Here is a 17,953-nt window from a genome sequence, read left to right as displayed (position 1 = left end):
TTTACTTTTCATTATTCGTGCTTTCATCATTTCTTCCTTAGTCTACATACATGATGCATTCCTTAAGACAAATCTTTCTGCACTTTCTGCACTGAGAGTACACTACCAGGCAACTTGTCATCTGTTACCTCTGCTTGGAATCAAGTTCCAGGCTTTAAGATTCTTCTTCAAAGATCCTTGTGCTCCTAGTTCAAGTGATTTGAAAAGCCACTTAAAGGTCAAGATTATGATTCAAATTGTCATGCTGTTCTCTGGTGCAACTCCTTCAGGATGGCTAAACTCATCTGTGTGATAGTTTAGCTTTTTTTGGACTGGAAGGACAAGCTTCCTTATTTTCTACTTACAACTCAGGATTCTTTTGAATAACCCTGCTTTCTATATCAAATACTTTGAAATAAATTTTAAAAACCAGAGCTATTCCTAAAAGATCAAAAATCTCTTCCTCTGTTGTAGATCTTATAGGACAGGAAAAGAACATAAATCCATCACAGATGTTAAACATGGTCTCCAGAACAATAACTCAAAGCAATATTGAACAGTGATTACTGTGTATGACCTTGTACCAAAGAGAAAATTAAGTATGCTTGATAGGCCACATACCTAGGTAGGTATCCTGTTTTCTGTTGCTGATATTTAACCAAACTGGGATGTTTCCAATGTAATATAACTGGAAAATTACAAAGGTATGTGGGAAATGTAAAAAAGAAAGTCTGCACAATAGAGAACAGTAAAGAGGAGACACTTTTGAGAACTAAGAATAAAACAATTCTGTTTCTATTAGGAAAATGCTCAGCTAATTCTAAAATGTTTGTATTTTACTACATATTAACTTGAACTTCACAATAAGATTCTGAACAGATATTTTATTTCTAAGTCTGCTAGAGTGAGAAAATTGCAGTTTCTATACTTTTTGATATTTTTTCCTAAAGGCAGAACATTTGTTAAAGCTGACCTTTTCTTGAGAAAGGTGTTGATTTTGATGAACTAGCTTTTTTTCAAAAGAAAAGTATCTCATCAAAAACAAACAAACAAACAAACAAACAACCTTAACCTGCCCAAAAATATAAGCTATCAAAGCCAGTATCTCTCCTGTATGAATACAGCACAGTTCTGTAACCAGGCAGAGAATGGTAGAACATGTTCCTCGCCAGCACTCCTATGTGGAAGTTCAGCACCACTGAACACTTTGGGATTATTTCTAACCTGCAGATTGATTTGTCATGTTCTGCAGCAGCACCTTTGAGCTCAGAAGACTGAAAGGAAGGATAAAACATAATATTCACATAAATCTTGAAGGTTACTACCTTAAAAATTTTCCACTGTGTACTCAAAATTCTCTGAATGAAAACACTGAAGAACATGGCACTGAACTTTAGTGATCCAATCTGCTCTGCATGGATAGTCACACAACATTCATTAAAACAAATTCTCTAAAGTATTCTTCAAGCATGCAATTCCCAGCTTGGTTGTACACCAAAGAATTCAGCTAAGCTTAACTTTCTGATGTTTACCAAACTCAGACTTTAAAACCTTTAAGGACTTTTTATAAACAACTTTAAACCCTAAAAAAACATCCAGCCTAAGTTATTTCCAAAACCAGCTTTACTGTACAGGTTAGCAGAGCCTAAACTTGCCATTCACTTAGTGTCAGTACCACTTATTTCACTATGTCCATTAACAATATTTTTAATCTGTGTTTTAAGCCAACATAAATTAATTGATTTCATGACCACCAAATGACATACAAAAGGTAAGGCCTGACCAAAGTCCTATGCCCCATCTAGAAAAAGAAAGTGATACATGACTGAACCTCTTTAAAAGTCATACTAACCACTGTATGCTTTAGAATTAAGAATAGCTATGTTAGTTAAAATGTGGAGTAGTTTCAGAAAGATCAGAAATCACTGATGCATTTTTGACTGTCTCTGCACACAAATTGGTATCTTTCACCCACAGCTGCATATGTGTATGCATGTGTGTATAGATGTAATATATATGCATATACACATATGTATCAATGTGTGTGGCACTGTCCTGCAGGATCTAATCAACTTCCCATTACTTCCGTTTTCATCTCCTCGTCCTCCAAGCAACATCACACTACTGTTATTACCACATCACACTGCCTAGTGATTTTATGACTCCCTTAGAGTCCTGAAATTTTCCTAGACAGCATATTTCTATTGCATTTGTCTCCTCGAAAATGGCATAAGCTACATGATGTAAATAGAGAGCAAAGGTAAAATGCATTACTTCCAGAGCTATCATACTCACAGCAGAAAGCACTCATGGTATAGAGTGAATGGTTTGGTTATTAATGTCTAAAAATTAGGCTGGGTTATAAAAATATTTTTCATAACACATTTAAAAACCAAATCCGTATTGAATCATATACTGATTGACATAGCAATTTATAAATGGCTGCAAAGTAGCTATTATAAAATATTCCATCATTGAGTCACTTATTAATCTCTAAATAGTACAGCACAAAATGTGTTAATGATCTATTAAAGAAAAATTCGCAACGTAGTTCTACCAACAAACTCATGGAGTATTTAAACTGTTTCATAATGTAATGGTGTAGGATGACAGCATGTTTAAGTTACTGATGTGTATCAGGAAGGAGCAGAATTATGAGCCCCAGTATGATCTGATGTACTTTAGGAGATTTCAATTATGGATTCAGTCCTGCAGACACTTACAGCTTTGCTTACTGGTGTCTATACTGCTGCTGAAATCAAGAGATGCGAACAAGAGGTAGGCATCTACAGGATCACCATTTGAACCTCAAGCTTTCCAGGACAGGCTAGTATGTAAGTTGTAATTAAGCAGACTCATGAATTTTTCTCCAGCTTGGATGCTTAAATTTGGTTCCTACATCTATACAAATGACCTAATTTTTAACTATGCTGACTGCCTGCAATTCCCAAAAATTTATGCAATCAATCATCATTAAATTGCATGAAAATACTGATGAAACCAAAGCTGCATGCAGGCCTGTATTTCTGCCCATTGTTATTACTAAAGCAATACCATTTACTCTCAGAAACACTCCTGAAAAACTAAGAAACAAAACAGATTTTTAAAATGTTCAAAAGTTGAATACCAATGTTAACTTTGTTTTGGGTGGGAGACAATCCTTATGCTACTTGATTGCAGCGCATCACTGAATAATGAAATTAATCCTATTTTCCAAATTAAAAATGGTGAAAATATACAGGGGCTTTGGAGGATTCTTGAAACAAGGTATTTTTGGTTTGCCCTGCTTGGACTGAGAGAGACATATGTGGAACAACAGGACAGACAGCAGCTCAGGTCTCTTAAAACCTACGATCACCTTCTCTCCCTGGCATCTTAAGAACACTAGATTTCCCTTCTTCAGTCAGCAACAGCAACTAGATAGTAGAAATGTGATCATGGAAATATCCAGGTAGTCAGTTTATGGACTGTTAAGGTTTGATTACAATAGAGGCATACTCTGAAACTTGAAACATTCAAATGAGGTTCTGGCCAGTAAAAACATCCTCTAAAGGGTAAGGAATATAGGTACCTATAAAATAATTTCTATATTAAAGCAAACAGTGTTATTTCTTCATTTTCTATTTCTTCTCTATATATATTTGAAGAAATAGAAAATTAAAAGTGGACTTTTTCAGGTCCCTGGGAGAGCAGTTCTTCAGAACATGGCACGAATACATGCAGTGCACACAGTTTTTGTGGTAAGACAACATGCATACTCATACTGTACAGGCCTGTTAAGAACCTGTTTCCTTGATAATGTGGGAGGTTGCCGTCACTGAGGCGGCCAGAGCAGTCAAGTGAACTAGGAGGGTTAATCAGTGGTTTGAATGCTCTCTTTTCAGGTGTCTGAATACCAGCACATCTTGGTCCTTGTGGATATATTCTGAATGTAAAAACAAAGTTAATGACATTTATTTACACCTATGCTGACATTTTTCTGTATGCAGAGGAAAATCATCAACATATTTTCTTAAAGGTCAAAAGCCTTTGCATAATATATTTCACTGCATGGAATGGATATCCTCTGATGTAATTCAATTGCTGTGTTTACCATGTCTTACCCCTAAAAAAACAAGTCTTTAACCTTTTTAGTATACTGAAATATTGTTTTCTCTTTTATTTTCCATTTTTTATAGCCAATAGAGGAATCATACTCTTTATTATCTCCACCATGTAGCGTATGTTTACTGCTCAGTTTGAGTGGACTAATTTTAATTTTCATTCCCCTACCCACTTTCTCCATCATAATTCATTCTACTGTGATGAATATTGGAAGTAATGTATATTTGTTTCTCACATGTTTTCAAACACATAAGTATTCTAGATTCTACCTGCAAATTTCCTTATACTTTCATATCCTTAGAAGTTAAAGCCAACACCATTTTTTCCATTCATATGGATGTAGGTAGCATTAAGGATTTTTTTAGTTCAAACAGTGTTTTCTTCAGGGACCTCACTTATGTGCTTTTGTTTCTGAAAAAGTAGACTGCAGTGAAATATTCGGTAGTAAGAAGAACATTGGGGAAAAGACTTGACTGGGTATGAGTACAAGGCTGGCATTAGATATTTTTATTTTAATCAGTTATACAGTGCAGGATGATATTTCCAAACCTGCTGTGATATCTGTTGTTCAATCAGAAAGTCTATCTTAATCATCTCTTGCATACAAAACAACAAGGACAAGCTTATTCTGGATATCTCAGAAACAGAATTTAACTGAGATCAGAATTCAACGGAGGGAAAAGGAAAAATGTAGTAGAAATTACACTGTGTAAAAAAAAAAAAAAAAAAAAAAACTGTCACCCTTTTACCTTAAATACAAAGGATCAGTGTAACTTTAAACTCCGCATTTACTCTTTTGCATTAGCCTTCATCTTTAACTAGCTTCTTTTTTTAATTCACTTTTTTATTTTACATTTTTTTAAAGTGTTTTATAAGATACAGAGATAGAGTATCATTTGATAAGGAGTATATATTAAATCAAGCCCTTCAAAGCCCTTCATCTGAAGTGCACTGAAAAGCTTGTGACATAGACAGCCCTCCTTTCTTAAATGTAAGTCTAATCAAGCTACATTTTTGCATTTTTGTGAAAGCAAAACAATGGTTAATTTATTCTGCCAATGACATAATTCTGGAGAGACCATACTCTAATGGAAACAGTAAGCACATCAACTCAGTTGTGACTGAAGGCTTTATTTAGGCCAAAAATGATGTAGAGCTTTCTCAAAACGTATGAGCTAACACCATCCACTTCTTCTATCACCCACTATCTTTTGCTGCAAAGATAATTTCTGTGATTATTTTCAGTGACAAAGTTAAAGGCTTTTGAGGTTAAATAAAGCTTGTTCTTTTCACTAATCCGTACTTCTCCTTGCACGTGTGGCAGTTACTGCAGTAATTATTTTGGTATTAAGTAACAGTGACAGCACCTGCATTAAACGCGATACTGTTTGTAAGTAAGTGGCTAAGTTTCCTAGGTCCTGATGGTGGTTAAGCAAGTGGTGACATTTAGACAACATTTATTGTCTTGAATGAATAAACTTATGCAGTATATTAAGTGACTTCTTGTTGGATTTCTCATCTAACACAGTGTTCCTTGCTAAGGAACCACCTATGACTCACTTCCTTTGCCAGAGGTGGGGAGAAAAAAAAAAAAAAAAAAAGATGTAAAGTCATAATAAGGCAGTTTTGCTCTGGGATTGAGTTTACAAACTTTGTATAAACACATACTAATTCCCTTCAAACCTGAATCAGCAGAGAAAGAGCTAAGGATTTGAATTCCTACATGTCAATACAGAATTAATTGTACAGACAGAGTAGCAGAGATAATTTCTTCAGAGAACATGCAACTTTCTCCTCACAGACACTAATTACATAGAGCATGCTTCTGGAACTGAGAGAATATTAAGTTAGGGTTACAGGGAGGCACATGAAAGCACTATTATGTAAGCACACCTTTTCACGTAGAAATGAAAGGGAATCTTGGCCTCAGCCATCCTTCAGGCTTTTATTTTATTTCTCTCAACAGTGGTTTGGGCCAACTGAGACTTTTAAATATAAAGAAGGATCATAGAGAGGTGTTACAGTCAAAATCTAGCTATGGGCTAAAAGCACACCTTACATATAAAGTCAAGTATTTACCGTTTTTATGCCTGAAATGTTAATAGTTCAATCTGTTACTATTAATTCACATCTAATAATTACAAAAACAGGGAAAAAAAGAATACTATTACAGAAAAAGTCTTAAGAATAGAGTTAAAATTGTTGTATGCACATGCCTAGTATCTATGACTACTTTCTTCAGACCTTCACTGCCTTCTCTGGATCCTAAAATCAATTGCTTTAACGTGTGGGGTGGGAGGTGTACCGTGACTCCTCAGCATCCTCAGTCCCACTCTCTGGGAGGACTATGATGTCCACAATTTCTTCTTCCTCCTCCCTCTAGAATCTGCTTGGGGCAATTTCTGATTATTTATTTACACATTTTTTTTCCTCCTTCTTCACAGGCCTGCAAGCAGAGATTGCATCCAAATGTTTGATAAGGCATGCTTTACATATGTAGGATGCTGCTCTTTTCTTTTCTGTACTTTCCTAAAACTGTCTGTACTCAGTTCCAGGTCTGTGTATCTTTAACTGACCATTAGTATCTTCAGTGCCAGCCTGTGCCCCTTTTTCCTGCCATCTCATGTCTGTACTCCTCTACACTGTATTCTATATCCCCACATTTAAGGACTTGGCTAAATGACCAGGACTGTATTTCTCCACACTACATCATTATGATAAAACCACAAACATTTCAGTCTAGACAGAATAACTACTTCTTGCTACTGCCTGTGTTAAAATCAAGGTTATATCACAAAGCAAAAGAAAATGTGAAGTCCTGCACCTTCGGAAGAAAAACCTCAGGGACCAGTACACGCGGTGGGCTGACCAGCTAGAAAGCAGCTCTGCAGATGAGGACCTGGTGGTGCTGGCGGACACCAAGCTGACCAGGAGCCAGCCATACATCCTCGCAGCAAAGGCAGCTGACAGCCTCCTGGGCTGCACCAGGAAGAGCACTGCCAGCACCGAAGGAGGAGGTCGTTCCCCTCTGCTCAGCTCTGGTGAGATCGTATCTAGAGTGCTGTGCCAGGTCTAGCGCTCAGTGACCCAGTACAGGAGACACATGGACACACTGGAGTGAGACAAGGCTCATAAAGATGATAAGGAGACTGGAGCACCTGTCATATGAGGAGAAGCTGGGAGAGCTGTGACTGTCCAGCCTAGAGAAGAAAAGCTCAGGGAGAACCTTAACAATGACTATGAATTTCTACTAAGAGGAGTAAATAAGTCAGAGCCAAACTCTTCTCAGAGGTATCCAGTGAATGGACAAGAGAAAGTGGAAAGAAAAACAAAATATAGGAAATTCCATTTAAGCATACAACTTTTTGTTTGTTTGTTTGTTTTCCCCCCAACACTGCCACAGGCTTCCCAGACAGGTTGTGGAGTCTCCATCCTTGGAGATACCCAGAACTTGACTGGACATGATCCTGGCTAACCTACCCTAGCTGACCCTGTTTGAGCAGAGGGTTGGACCATATGATCTCCAGAGCTCCTTCCAACCTCTGTGAGTCTGTAATTCTGTGAAAAGCAAACTAGGCATAGCCAACTGATTTTTAGGAAAATTACTATTAACCTAAGCAAGCTATAACAAAGCTCCAAGGCAATAAAAGACGAATTCAGGCAAAATAAGGTTGACAAACTCCAGTTTGGAGGGCCTGCAAATTCACTACTAAATTCACTACTAAAGCCTAAAGTCCATTATTAGTAAAGGCAATTCTTATTTACTGGCCTACAGAGGTGTTCTTTTCCATTCATAAAAAAAAAAATTAAAAAAAAATGCAGGTGTAATAACTAATATACGAACCCCACCTCACAAATTTAATTTCCTGTATTTATCTTCACTGTACCCATAGGGATGCTATGGAGAATGACCTTTGCTTCTTTTTAATTAATTTTGTTTAGTGGCACATGTTTATGCTATAACTTATCCATTGATCAGGAATTATCTGTCTGCCTTGAATAAACCATCCTTGGAACATCAAGAGGAATATAAAAGATTTGTACATTACCATATCGGTATTTCCGTGTTTATAGTTGCTATTTAGTATTCATGCACTCTTCTAGGGCTTTTTACCCCCTTACTCCAAATCAAAACCAAATCCCGTCTTTTAAGAACTGGTGGGCTGACGGTCCTTCTGTGCTCTAGGGCAGCATTTTTACACCTATTTTACAGAAGAAACCTAACACTGAGATATGTTAAAGGTAGAAGAAATACCTGTACTACAACAGAGTTGGAAGCAGAATTTGAACCAGCATTATCTCAGTAATACTGGTGCAAAAACACCCCATTTTTTCCTCTGTTAACTTCTGCATAACTTGTACACTACTACTACAAAGCAGAGAGGCCAATTTATTGAGACAGACATGTATGGAGCAGACACTTGCCTATGACCATAGTAATAATCTTCAGAATGACTTTAACAGGGTTTGGCCAGCTGTAGGGGGCCTCCTTTGTCATTGTTTTTAAGCAAACCTCTTCTTTGCACTGCAGGAGGTCAGAGATCATTTACAGTAACTTAGCCAAAGCAAAGGTTACTAAAAGGCACATGTTAATGCAATCAAAGGGATCATCTGACCACACCATTAGGAAATTCTCCTGTATGGATATCATAATCCTCTGAGTATTATATTTTGATAAAAGTATGCCTGCTGTAAGATTTTTTTTTTATACACTGTTTTACAATCAAAATAATGAATTATCTTAAAATCATTTAAAATTAAAGAAAATATTGACCCCATAGCTCTGAGTTTCACAGTCCTCAAGAATTTGAATTTTACTGTGGTTTGCATTTCATTTAATTCTGGAAGATTAGCATTTCTTCCAGTGAATTTAAGCTCTGTTTCACTATACGTAAAAGTGTAATCCTACACTGTCTTTTAATGTCTACCATCTAAACTGGAAATGGTCTAATTAATTCTTCACTCCCAAGTACCCCTTAAATAGATTTTTAAAATCTTCATGTATCCCTAAGCAACTTTAAGTAAATAATCCTGAAGTGTGTGGAGCAAGTTAACTACAATTTCTGTCTGTGGTTAGAAGTAAAACAATGAAAAGATGTAATGATATTCACCAATTTGCTTTTTCTTCCCATCATATTGAGGTAACGTGATCTGAACTGGCAGATAATGAAAAGAACACTTGCAATTTATCATTGTTAATGGAACCAACATTCTAAACAGTTATTATTAAAATTTGTTGATCCTGCATCGACCTTAATTTCCCTTATTATTTTTTTCATTTTTCAGTTTAACCTACACATTTCCATTAGCTGTTGCACATACTACCCATCTAAAATTTTTTTCTTTTTTTTTTTTTTTTTACAGTACTTAGTTTACATATGTGATTTAAAAAAAAAAGTAGAAGTCTATGAACATGCGCCTGCCAAATCTGTTTGGAAAAAAATGCTTGCAGCTCTCTTATGACAATGAAAAAAAATATATATATATAGTTTTGGTTGAATACTGTACACATCTTCTAAGGAGCGTATCACAGAAGCTCATGCCTTTTACTAAAACAGTATGACACCATAAGCATAACAGACTTCACAGTCTATATTCTTGACTTAAGGGTAGGAGTTGCTGGAGGTCATTTAATATTTTTCTCATGCAAACTTGTATCTTCTACAAGAGAACGTGACATATCTAATATGTGCCCTATCTAAATATTCACAGTCACTTTCTAATTATTTTCAGGATCTTCTCTGGCATGACAGATCATGCTAACAGCTTCATTAACTCTGCTATGCAGTACCACTGTATAGATAATATTCATAGCCTAATATATTCAAGAAAAACTATACAACTTTCCAACTTCCCCAGAATAACTACTTTTCTCTTGCAGTACGTTACTGAGATTGGAAAACAGTAGTTTCAAGCAAAGCTTTCAGAACACTAGCATGAGCTGTACTGGTTCTCTGTAGTTTTATTTTTTTTTTTCTTTTAGAGGTTGTGTTTGTGTACAGTACTGCTGTTTAATTAAAGATGACAGGTAATTATATCCCTGATAGAGTTCCTTCCTTTACAGATTACACAATAATGGAGCTTGGTCTCTGCTGGTAGTCGTAAAGACTTCATTCAATTCATTGAGACTACAAAATATCTGATATTTGAAATAAAATTTTACCTAAATGTTCACTATAACATGTAATAGATGGCACAAAGATAGCATATTGTTTTCTTCCAGGAATTTCTTCAGGAATTTCAAGTAAGTTCATTCGTGTAGTGACAACTTTCTAAAGCTTCCATAGCTATGAACTTCCATAGCTATGGATTATCACACAGGTAACATAACTCAGAAGGAGGCACAGTTAATTCCCAAGTCTAAAAAAAGCCTTATCAAACACTTGTAGAAGGTAATGGAAAGACTCCCTGTCATGAAAAACACTGGGTCTTGGATAACAGCCAAACTGGATTTGGAAAACATGAAAAAGGCTTGCCAGCAGCAAAAGAAAACAGAAATCCTCAACTCCAAATACTTCTTGCACCTTAAAAGTCACAGGGGATTCTTAATTTCCTCCAGACTCTCAGAGAAATTTATACTGCAAATAAATTCTAAGTATCTTCACTGAAATCTTAAAACATGCATTTCCATTTTCACAGTATATATATAAAAATATATATCTAAATTATATCTGGCCTAGAAAAAAAAGGGAAAAAATAACTCAAATCCTGATCAAATTGTAGAGGTGAGCACAAGGGGTTCTCTTTTAAGGACACTCAGGTGTCAATAATCACTTCAAATGAAGGTTTGGAACAACACACCTACTACAGCATAGGGTCAGTTTCTTCACTCAGTCTTCCTGAGTCATTAAACCTGCTAGCAATTTTATTGGATTTTTTACTGGATTGAAGATAAATATGTGTTTCAGGACTACTTTCATTTTTATCCATCTTTGAGTATAGGGAAAAAAAACAATGATAATCATGGCACTCTACATCTCACAAAAACAGCTTTGCAAACAAACACTGTGCAAATAATTCGGTTAAAAAAATCATCAATTTATTGGAAAAATTATAAAAATTATAAAATTCTGTGATATTCTTTAATGCTAAACACAGAAAATTTGCTTGTTATGTTTATAAACTCAATATTTATCACAGAATAGCATTCCTTACTGAACTACTAGTATATCTTCCTTCTCCCTATCCAGGTTAGATTTGGGAATAAGATTTCAAGTTTGAAGAGTTTTCTTTTTCCCTAATTTGAATGGAGATTATTGTATCTACATTGGAGCTCCTTACCTGTTTATACAGATGTTCCCTTAGGGAATGGGGTGGGCAAGTTTAGTATATATATAATCTTCCCAGTAGTACTTCTATGTGGGGAGATGGAGGGAGAAAGAAGAGATCTGCATTCAGCGGGTGACAATAACTCCATAAAAGCTTCTTTAACCTTTAAGCTGAACTCAAGAATACACAGAGAGTTCTTCTAAGAGAAGTTGTTAAGATTTTTTTCTTTACAGGAGGCCAAAATGAGCATCAGAAGCTTGTATTAATTTGTAACTCCTCAGCTATGATAAACTAAGCGTTGGACCTTCTTATGTATCAACACTGTCTAAGAGTCAATCCTGTGTGGGGTACTGCTGTTCCATGTGGAATGGCCAGAAGTCTAACCCATACTTCTGCTGTTTATAGCTGCAAAACACAGGACACGTAGGCAAGATAGTTGGTCAAAAATTGGAAACATCTTTTACAACAATAGGTTGATAAAACATCAACTTCTCTGAATACATCAGTGCCAGTCAACTTAGCTTGTACAGCAGACTGTCTGTCCTTCCCTCACCTCCACTTTTCCCTTATTACATGACCAAAATTAATTTGCCTGGAATTGTTTTGTTTGCAGAATGATAATAAATGGTGTCCTATTTAAGGGCGGCAATCTATGTTTTGTGTTTTAATATCAGCAGTGGGTGCCCATCAGTATTACAGTATTTTAGGCCAAATGATGAGTTGTAAAACATTCAATAAAGTTAGCAATTTAACAATATTAAAAAAAAAAAAAAAAGTAATGATAAATTACTTAATAATACTATGGAAAAAAGCAACACAAGACAAAGCCACCCTTTCCATGAAAAAACAGACATGACTGACCTAAAATATTTATTTCATTTATTCTGGTTATATACAGACACATTTTAAGAATCCAGTTGATATCTGAGCTGATCTTTGCTCTAAAGAAGATGTTTTTGCCAGCTGCTGGCAAAAAGCTGTGTCAGACTTGCTCATCTAGTAAAGTTTACAAGACCTTGGCTTGACTCAGTTCATTTTCTGTGCAGCTAATGTATTCATGCATAGCATAATCAGACTGGCATTGTTGTGGCAACATCAAAGGGGAATCACCTTCTGGCCAAGCCTGTGAGATCTCTCTTCAGTTGTCTCCATCTGAAATCACTGAGCCAAAATCGGTTCTGGGAGAAACAGGCACAGCTTCACTAAATCAATAAGATAATCAAAGCTTTATAATTAGATCAATGTAAAGAATAGCAGCAAACTCTGGCAAAAATCTGCAATGGACTTGAGCCCAGATATATCCAGAACTTAATTTGTCCTAGGAATTTTTCATACCTCTGAACAGCTGCACTGAACCAGCAATTCAAAGCTTCTATGGATCCTGGTGATCCTAGCCAAAGAGCATCATCAGAGGCTGGAATATATGTAAAGGAACATATTTCAGTGTTTCTTGATACTTCAGCATTCTGTGTCTAATTGGAAGAATCACAACAACCATGCAACCATGGTGGTTTCACTCTGATGGGCAGATAAACTCCACCACAACTTCTTTTTCACTCCCCCTCCTCAAAGGAAGAGGGGAAGAAAATATGATAAAAAGGGCTCAAGGGTTGAGATAAGGACAGGGAGATCACCCACAATTATCATCATGGGCAAAACAGACTCAGTGTAGGGAGATTAAAATAATTTATTGCCTATCACTAGCAGACTAGAACAGTGAGAAACTGCAAGCAAGCTACAAACACCTCCCCCCCCCCCCAAGCATCCTCTTCTATGTTCTCCCCACGAGTAGCACAGGGGAATGGGGGCTGTGGACAGTCCCTGACACTTCATCTCCGCTGCTCCTTCACGGTCACTCTCTGCCCCTGCTCCTCGTGGTGTCCCTCCCACAGGATGCCGTCCTTCCCGAACTGAGCCTGCGGGGGCTGCCCACAGGCAGCAGCTCTTCCAGAACTGCTCCAACATAGCTCCGTACCACCACGGGGTCCATCCCCCAGGAGCAAACTGCTCCAGCACGGGTCCCCCACGGGCGGCAGCTCTCCCCAGACCCCCTGCTCCTGTGTGGGCTCCTCTCCACGGGCTGCAGCTCCAGCCTGGGGCCTGCTCCTGCAGGGGCTCTCCATGGGCTGCAGCCTACTCCAGGCCACATCCACCTGCTCCACCGGGGGCAAATTTTATTTGCAGAGAGGTAGTAATTACTCGAAATTCAGTCTATTGAGACATATACTTAAGACAGCGCCCAATATTTGCAGGTTGGAAAATACTGTATAGCTCAGCCACAGTTTCTGAATTTTAAGTTATTCTACAGAAATTCTGAAACCTTTTAAGAGGATTGTAAGTTGTTTAGATTTCTGTTTCTTTTGAAGACTGGGAGAGGAGAAGAATAGTGACAATATTAAGCATGTTGCTTTGGTTCCAATCTAATTCCACCAGGAAAAAGAGTCTGATTTCAGAGAAGCCTTCATCAGAAAAGGTAGGAAATTGTATACAGAGCTGTATATTCTGCTGTATATTCTGTATATACACTCCTGCTTTCCCTCACTTTCAGGAAAGATTCTTTGATTCTCAAAGGCATCTTCTTCAGAAGTAGAATCCCATCATGCCAATATTTATGGAAATGTGTACTTTCATTGACAGACAGAAGCGCGTACAAGACAACAAACTTTCAGAATCATGAAACAATCCACTGTCCTGTGCAAAGATCCGTGGCTGTTCCACCTGCTATAACCAAATATAAATTTGATACTGCAAATCTCACCTGTGCCATGGCAGAGTAAGTGCATTGGGAGCCTTGAAGAAGGCATTGCTTTTGAGGAGTCATTGATCTTGAACTGGGCACACCTGCCATACCGTGCCTCTTACTTGGAGTTGAGAAACCAGTATGTTATTACTATAATCTGTAATTTATAATGTATTTGGGAACGGTGAACTCTATGTGTACCACACAGCATTGATTCTAACTGAGAAAGCACTGCAAGTTAGGGTGTTTGTGCTCCACAATACATTTAATCTGAGTACATGTAGGCCTGTGCTGTACAAATCCCTCGGCAGCAGGATAACCTCAGCCAGCTCCTTGCAACTGAGGAGCCTGCAGGCAGCTCCTGCCATGTACAAGGCCTTGCCTTTATCAAACAGTGCAGCAAGACGTTCTCATGTGAACATCCTTTAGCAACAGAGTTGGTTTCTTGTAAGAAAATTATTTAATAGCTTGAATGAGAATAAGGGAGGAGCTTCTCTCCATGGATGGGGTTTGCACAGCATGCCCCCTTGGGAGAGATCCAGCCAGGATTCATCCAATGTTGTGCAAATGCAGGGTTTCTGAAATCTGAAGGGAAGTAAGATTGACTCTCTTCTTATTCTGTCTTATTAAGACAGCTATTTTAAAACTATTTTTGTTGTTTTTTTCTTATTGAGATCCAGAAAGAATCCTGCACCATCTCTCTTCTCTTGCCTCCCTCTCAGATGCCCCCCAACACAGAACAGTAAGTTCTTCTCCAATGTATATATACTGCTTAGCTCTCGATATACATATGTATATATTTGAGTTCTAGATATGGCTACATAAAAATACGATACCAAGACAAGTACTTGATTAATTTTTCTAGAATTTGCTTGAAGTATTTAATGAATTATAATGCTCTCTGGCATCTGTATCGGTAGCAAAATGCTGAAAGGGAGACCTTTATCAGAAAACTTCTGCAGGCTCAAAACAACACCCTAATTGATATAATCCAAAATCTCATTGCAAGTAAAACATTTCACTGTATAATATTACTTAGGTTTTATTTCAGCTATCAAGAGAATACTTATTACTAAGGAAACAAACACCAGCAAGTATTATGTTGATCACCTTATCTGACAGTTGTTGTAAGCATGTTGATTATTCAGCTCAAATTTCCTCAAAATAAAGTGTGTTATGTGTTCACTGGATTTTTTATGCCCAACCAGTGAAAAGTACTCTATTAATAGAATTAAAAGTACTAAGTCTATTGGGAATCTTGTTGATAGGAGCTGGAATTCTCAAATCACGTTACATTTTAGTTATTCATACCACAATGTGCCATTGTATCTAAAAGCAAGAGAGAAAGCTGTTTTTCCTGCTTTTCAGGTGTGAAATACCAATGCTTCTACTGTACTTCTACTCTAGTATCAGGAAGAGACAAGACAGAAAATCAGTCACCTTGCGTGCAAACCAGAATAAGCTGAAGGTATATGATTTTGCTGTGGTACAGTAGAATTTGCTGCTTTCAAGGTTTGGCTTAAGAACTGTTGGTTGAAGGAAATTGAGACAAATGGGTTGCTCTGCCAATGCCATTAAGATAAAAGAAGGCTTGTATTAAACAGGAGTGTTCCACTTAAATCAGGCATCCAGCTAAAGTGGGTCATCTTAACCTACCCATCTCGCATAAAGGCCACCCTTATCCTTTCCTTGGAAGCCTGACTGATTTGAGCTGTAGCAATTTCTGTACTACAAATGCTCAGAGTTGATTTGGGCCAGCTGCCCTGTAATCGAGGCCAAGAGGCATTAACTACTTCACTGCTGCTTCACTGATGTCTTACACTGTGCACAATTTGTCTCAAGTACGCCACCTCTTGTGACAAGATACAGTAGACCTGAAGTGCTACTGTTCCAGTGGAAATTGGCATAATTTGCCATTATACAGAAACAACAGTAAAAGCCATCAAAAGTAAGGGCTAATAACCAGAAGAAAAAAAGCAACTGCATATATTATTTTTCCCCATTGAACAGAAAGTAGTGTTTGCAGCTGTTTTAAAGTTCTGTGTTACATACTGAGACATATCAAGATAAGCCTTTTAATTTAGGAAACGTAAGTGATACACAGGGTCACAGTGAGCAGCAGCAATTCAGTTCAGTGGGGTTTCTCACATGATTAGGAACTAATCAGCAGGCTCAGCTCTGATCCCTATTTCAAGTTTCAGCCAAAGGAATCAAGAGGTCAGGAGATCACTTTGTCATGAGATACTTGCATAGCTAGACGCTGCTCAGCATGACAGGTCACCTGCTGCGAGGAATACATGTCCCCAGCGGAGTGGGCAATAGCAATGAGGCACAGAGAGAGAAAAGGAAAAGCAAGAATGTTTCTTCAGCAAACCTATGAGGGGCAGGATGGGAAACAAGACTGCTCACTTAGCTTGATAATGTGTTATTAAAATGACACAGAGTTTAAGTTTTTATGAAGGTCTCTACGTGTCCAATCAAAATACATTTTCAATGTGCAGTGTTGGCTCATGCCTTCCCACACCCCAACAAGCCCTATTTCTGCTGCCAACCCGGTGTATAATAATATCCCCAAAACATATCTGGAACATGAAGAAAGAGCCTCACACGTATATGCATCAGAAAACAGAGCATTCAAATATTTTTGCCTTCTGAAAAAAAATCTGTTTTCTTCTAAATTTTATCAGTGGTAAAGGAAACAGGATGCATGAAGACTGCCTGAGGAATTTAAAACTTCTAAGAAAAAGCTGCAAAGATATCAGCCAATGCATTAATCTCACAGAATTTTGTTCTTGTCAGGTATGTGTGTGTTTGCAGTTAGGTATCACAGATTGCCTATTAATAGATGTACAGTAAAGCCAGAGAATACAGTAGAAGATTTTTCAAGATATATGGTTATCATTAACTACATGTCAGAGAGAAAAATCAATTCCCTTTTTGTATTAACCTTCCTTCCCTACATAGTTAAAAAAGACTGAAGGAGTAACTGTTTATTTTAGTACCTTCAGTCGTTTTATAATACACATCCAGTTCTTGCTAATAATCCTGTGAAAAAATATCATGATGGACAGAAACAAAAAAATCCATGCTAAAGCATTGCAATTTTCTCTCTTGGAATTAAAACCCACAAGCACATGTGGTCAGTGGTCACTGCAGCTTGAGCAAGCCTGCAGAAATGCCTCTTGGCTGGTGTGAGAAACAAGGGAGGGACATGCAGTAAGTGCCGTATAAATGTGTATACCCACTGCCATTTCGGAGTTGGGATTGTTCTCTGGACTTCAGCTCCCTTTAACACGCTGCAGGTAGTTCTGAGAGCAGTTGTTGAATGCAAGTTTCTGTGCCCTAAACAGACCTTGTCAGACAAAGCAATGTCTGCTGTCTCCCATATACATTGATGTTTGTTACAGAGCATCCACTGAGGTCTTTCAGCAGCATAATTTAACATTTTCAGGTTACTGATAACCTTATTAAGTTTTGCTAGCCAGCAGATTCAAAGCCTAAGCCTTTTCCAACAACTGGCACAAGATATCGGCACATTTATTTAAAAACATATATTGCATGTATTAAAAAGAAAAGTAGAAAAGATAAAAATACTGTCCCTCCTCTAGAGCAGATTGGTTGCAACAAGAATTTAAAATCTTGTTAAGAGGAATTTATGCATGCACAAAATACTCCTGTTATGTGCAGTTTAATTAATCACCTACATAAAACTCAAGGCCATCTGTTCAATACACGGGGAACGAAACAGGATAAGATGAGATAGCAGAGGACTATCACTGCGATAGCACTTAAGCTTAATACTTACTGTGACTGGCCATTGCAACACAAAGACACTGTTCGTACTGCTTGGCAGAACACTGA

The 17,953-nt window shown here is 37.5% G+C and overlaps 1 long non-coding RNA gene across 10 annotated transcripts in view; it reads right to left on the bottom strand.

Moving 5' to 3' along the window:
• The window catches only part of LOC121075104, a 201,482-nt gene that overhangs the window by 165,122 nt on the left and 18,407 nt on the right, over positions 1–17,953 (bottom strand). For 2 of the 10 annotated variants that reach the window (XR_005822731.1, XR_005822730.1), the window contains exons 3-4: positions 12,688–12,766; positions 12,463–12,530 (exon numbers count right to left, since the gene is read on the bottom strand). The exons of 7 other annotated variants lie outside the window; for them this stretch is intronic. This is a non-coding gene — a long non-coding RNA (uncharacterized LOC121075104). Of the gene's footprint in view, positions 1–11,364; positions 11,439–12,462; positions 12,531–12,687; positions 12,767–17,953 lie in introns of all 10 variants that reach the window. One more of the 10 variants, XR_005822738.1, reaches the window with a different exon arrangement.

This window comes from Cygnus olor, chromosome 1 (assembly GCF_009769625.2).
Source record: "Cygnus olor isolate bCygOlo1 chromosome 1, bCygOlo1.pri.v2, whole genome shotgun sequence".
Lineage (NCBI taxonomy): Eukaryota > Metazoa > Chordata > Aves > Anseriformes > Anatidae > Cygnus > Cygnus olor.
The sequence above is the reverse complement of the archived record's forward strand: the minus strand, read 5'-3'. Positions and strand labels throughout refer to the sequence as shown.